The sequence below is a fragment of the Plecotus auritus genome, assembly GCF_963455305.1.
Source record: "Plecotus auritus genome assembly, chromosome: 9".
In the NCBI taxonomy this organism is placed as follows: Eukaryota; Metazoa; Chordata; class Mammalia; order Chiroptera; family Vespertilionidae; genus Plecotus; species Plecotus auritus.
This window is the reverse complement of record NC_137783.1, coordinates 140,619,909-140,625,283: the sequence shown is the minus strand read 5'-3', so window position 1 is coordinate 140,625,283 and position 5,375 is coordinate 140,619,909.

Genomic DNA, 5,375 nt, shown 5'->3' with positions numbered 1-5,375 from the left:
TGGACCATGCGGAACCCGATGTGGCGGATAAGACGTCCTTCCCCCAGACATCCTGCACTTGGATCTGGAAGTGTAACTAGATGGAGTTTGGGATCCACTTCCTCGGAGGGGGCCGAGCGTGTTCTGTTGTGGGAAGATGACACTGGCACCTGGCCACCCGCCGGGCAGCCCACAGTGCAGACGGCAAATGCTCCACTGGAGTCTGTTTTCCGCATCTTCCTGGGCACAGGGTCGGGCCGATCTCTGTCTCCTCTGTGAGAGCATGGCCACGCGCTGAAGCTCTCTGCGAAGGGATGAGCAAGGAAGCGCGCCTGCCACACGGGGCCCGGGCCGTAAGACGTGGGCAGGTCATTCTTATTTTTCCCAAAAGACAGACCAGGGGCATACCTGCGGCTGCCATTGACCGAGCATGACTGCAATGCCCGGGCCTCTGATGACACTGAGCTGCCTGTGGGTGGCTGTGGAATGTCTTCCCGAACCCGCTGCGTTCCTGCTGGGGCTCTTGGTAGCAGCCTAAGCGTCCTCTCTCGGCCATTCTGACCCAGAGCAGGTTTTCTCATGACAGGGCAGTGTCCTGTTCCCCTAACCAGGGTGGGGACATGAGACTCCCACCCCGATGTGCTCCAGCTGTGGGAACGGCGGAGAGGGCAGTGGTTCTGTAAGAGTCCTTAGTGGGAACTGGTTCGTGCCGGACTCCAGCCCCGCTCTGCTCCTCCCTTGCATGTGGCCTTGAGCACATCACTTCTCTCTTTCCCTGATGGCTTTCTTACCTTTACGTTCTGAAGTTTGTAAAGGACCTGGGATATCATCCAGCACCTTAGAGCTTAGGGTCCTGGCCCCGGCGGCTGGGCAGAGGCAGCGTTCATACAGACTCGGCCCCCAGCTCCTTCCTGCACGATGGGGAGACGGAGGCACAGAGGCAAGCGGTCCTCTCCGAGACAGCAGCGCCTCCCCGACCCCTCTTTCCCAGCCTTGAGGAGAGTCCCAGCAACTCTGGGCTGGGCTGTTCGGTGCTGAACAATTCCTTCCAAACCCCAAATCACCACGTGAGCGCCACCCTGCTGCTGGCTTGGGACCTCAGTGATCTGTCATTGCCCTCGGCCTCGCTCTGCCTCTCTGTCCCGCCAGGCTGGCCTTTAGGTAGCCTCTGACCTTCCCTCTGGTCTTCCCGGGAGGGTTCGGACAGAGCTCCCCCTTCCCGCATTTTCCAGAATGTGCAAGATATTCCAGGGGAGGCCAGACCCTTCTGAGCCTGCTGCCCTCAGATCCATGCCTCATAAAACCCACCGAATTGGCTGTTATATCTGTTCTGAGGTTTTTAAATTAGCTGTTCTTTGGCTTGCTGTAGAATGCAACCCCATAAAAAGCTGCTGGGCACACTAAATCTGCCTTGCATCGTCAATGAGTGGTCTGTGTGAGGGCCAGGACTGCTGAGCCATGCCCTGTGCACTGTGGGGCACACACATGCGCACACACACACACACACACACACACACTAATCCTTACCCTGATGAATATAAAAATGGGCATGGGAATGGGGTCCTGCCATAGCTGATCCTAGAGGGCAGGCAGCAGGAACACTGATATTGTAGGCTGGGCATGTGGGGACGCTGGGCCAAGTAATAGGTGAAATTGTCTCCTTCGATAGCTTGAAAGGCAGATCTTTGCCTTCGAAGGCTGTAACTCAAGAGAAGTTGGGAAGAGCCGGAAGGTTAGTGAGTGCCGGCTGCTCCTTGTTAGTTGTAGTGACATTCAAAGAAAAGATCTGAGCTCTGCAAATATTAGCCGGATTTCCAGCAGAGGTGAAAGGCAATAGCAAGTATCCGGCAATGTAGGGAACAGCCATCTGCTTCTGTCACCCAAACAGAGGAGATCAGACGGTTGTGGCTGAGAGCCTTTCTCAAAGACTATCCTGCAAGCAAAACATTCATACAAGGGACCCAGCGCCAAGGCAAAGGTCAGACTACGGGGGTTGCTTCTCTCTTGAGCCTGGTCTCAAAATCGCTGCCGTTACAGTACCGCCAGGGGACAGGTGTGGGAGCCAGAGCGAGGGAGCAAAGGCATGAAGCAGGCTTGAGAATCTGTGAGAAAACAGCAGAGCCTTGTTCTTGAGATGTCAGTAAGCAAATAGTAGCTGATCCCTAATGAATCTTCCAAGAATTGTTTTTTCCAAAGAAACCATAAAAGCCCCAAAATAGCCCTCAAGGAAGACATATTTTCTGACATTCAGGTCAGATGAGGACAGTAGACAAGGGAGAATCTTCCAGAGGGCAAGACGAGTGCAGCCAGAACCCCCAGGGCCAGGGCAGGGGCCCTCACGATTCCTGCTTGCTGGCCCCGTCTCTCTTCTGAATGGGCATGTTTCTGTGGTCTCGCCTTCCCTGTTTTATCATGGCCTACTGGTCCCGGGGGTGGGACAAACTGTCCCTTAGCTTACCAGTCATCTGGCCTCAAGGGCCCACATCTGAACCAGGTGGCGAGGCCTGGGCATCACTCAGAGATCAGGGTGCTGTAACTGGCTGGACTTTGGTGTGTCTCCCACATAGTTAGCAGCCAGAGGGATGGGCTGTGTCAGAGATTGGTCGTGATTCCCTAGGATCTGTTCTATCCATTTTCCCAGGCAGGAAGCCAGACCAGTCCCAGCCCACCCCAGTGCTTGGATGTAAGTTTATCCAGTGCCAAGTTTTCTCCCATCGAATGTGAGTGCAAGTAATGTTTGCCTCTCCTGGACCCAGACCTGAGATTAGGAGTATGCCAGCTCCACACTTCCCCTTCCCTCCGGCCAGGAGCAACCTGGAAATGATGGTAACTTGGCTTCTACCAAGTAGATGATGACATGGTCTCAGGGGATGATGAAGCTACAACGTGGGAGGGACTTGGGGCCCTGAACCACTGAGTGAGCAGAGCTGTTGGCCGTCTGGCCTGTTTCTGGAAAGAAAAAGGAAGTTGTTTCTTCTTTCAGGGACTGTGGGGTGGGTCGCATGCTGCAGCAGCAGAACTTACCTTGCACATTCTCCTTGCTTTTCTGTCCCCGAGATCCCCAAGGAGAGAGATTCCGTCTCCATTTTCATGCTCTTGTTGCCTGCACTGCCGTAACTAGTCCTGCTGAAGGTAGCTGCTGGTTATCTGCTGCACAGATATGCATCTGAACTTCAGCTTGAGCTGTTCTAGCTTAACCAGGGAGTGAGAAGCCAGGCTTCAAAACCCACGGACAGCCCATTTGCGGCTATGAATTCTCAGGGAAAATGCTTTCTCCCTGAGCTCATTGCCACGATTTCCTTGTAGGTTTTAGTGGGGATGGTGACTGGTGGGTTTCGCTCCTAGTTTTTCCCCAACCTGGTGCGGAGGGGGTGGGGGAGACTAGAGATCCAGCTTTGTGCAGAGCTGGGTGTCCCATTACTCTCCCACTGGGATGGGCTCTGGGTTGACTCTTACACTTCTGGTCTCTGTCAGCCCTTGAGTACCAAGGTCAAGGTCCCCATGATTTAGCAATGCCCTCAAGGTGAAAGGCTGCCTCCTGCCCTGCCCACCTTTCTGGGTTCCTGATTTCTCTTATTTTGGGACTTCTGAGTATTCCATACTTTCTTGCCAGATCATTGACTAATTTTTTTTTATTCTTATTTTAATCAGCTTTTCAAGTTGCTTTTAAGATAAAAGTCAGTTAGCACATGCATTCCACTGTTCTGCCTGAAACAGAATCTCTGCCCTTACCTCTCTAAGCCTCTATAATCTCTTCTCTAAAATGGGAATGATAACAGAGGCTATCTCAAAACTCTGTGAGGATTAGTGAGGTAATATATGCAAACCACTCAGAGTGTTTGGCAGATAGTAGGCGCCTAGCAAATGTTCGGACTTCTTCCAGTCCCTCCTTCCCCTTTCCCTGCGGTGGGAGGGAGCCCAGGGGCAGTGAATCCCTGTCCCCAGCAAGCTCTGCTGACCCGCAGACCCTGCCAGGACCCCACCTCCAGCCCACACCTCTGCTTCCTGGCGCCAGTCCTCGGGGACCAGCTCCTCCGCCTCACAGAGCTTTCACTGTTTCCTCCTGCTCTGGAAAGGGGCCAGAAATGATGTTTCTGGCTGTCAGCACCCTTTCCCAGCAGCCGGAAGCAGCTAGTCTACAGAGAGACACAGCCACCTGGCGGGTCTGCAGATTCTACAGACAGATCCGCCCTCAGCTCTCTCGCCGCCTCCCTCCTCCCATCCCATCCCCCCAAAACAGGCTTGGAGGGAGGGTGTGAGTTTCTCTTGACTTTTTGGATAGCTTTTAATTTTTAAATAATTTCAGGGGAAAATGATACAAAAATAGCACAAAGAACTTCTAAATTCCTTAACCCAGATTCCCCAAGTGTTTACGTTTTGCATCATTTGCTTTATTATTTTATCTGTTGATTTATCTACCTGTCTACACACACACACACACACACACACACACACACACACACACACACACATTAGTCATTATTATTATTGTCCGGACCATATGAGAGATACTTGCAAATAAGGAGCTCCTTTGCTCCTCAGTACCCCTCACATATATTTTAGGAATATATTCCTAAAAACAGGGATATTGCCTTTCATATCCACAGTGCACTTATCACATTCAGGAAATTAATATGAATATATACTACGATGTAAACTAGAGACATTCATATTTTTTCAGTTATTCCAATAATGACCTTTATATATAACTAGAGGCCCAGTGCACAAAATTCGTGCACGGGGGCAGGAGGTGTCCCTCAGCCCGGCCTGTACCCTCTCCAATCCGGGACCCCTCAGGGGATGTCTGACTGCTGCAGGGATCGGGCTTAAACCAGCAGTCAGACATCCCTCTTGCAAACCAGGACCACTGGCTCCTAACCACTCACCTGCCTGCCTGCCTAATGTCCCCAACGGCCCTCCCCTGCTGGCCTGGTCACCCCCAACTGCCCTCCCCTGCAGGCCTTGTCACCCCCTACTACCCTCCCCTGCAGGCCTGGTCACCCCCAACTGCCCTACCCTGTAGGCCAGTTTGCCCCCAACTGCCCTCCCCTGCTGGCCTGGTCGCCCCCAACTGCCTTCCTCTGCCAGCCTGTTCGCCCCCAACTGCCCTCCCCTGCTGGCCTGGTCGCCCCTAACCCCTGCCAGCCTGATCTTGCTCCTAACTGCTCTCCCCTGCCGGCCTGATTGCCCCTAATTGCCTCTGCCTCAGCCCCCACCACCATGTATTTGTCTGGAAGGAAGTCAGACTTCCAGAAGATGGCTGGTTGACCCGGTCTAATTAGCATATTACCCTTTTATTAGTATAGATTTTTTTTTTCTGGTCCAGGGTCCTGTCCAGCATCCCATGTTGCACTTAGTCATTAGGTTTCTGATCTGGAAGAGTCCCTCAGTCTGCT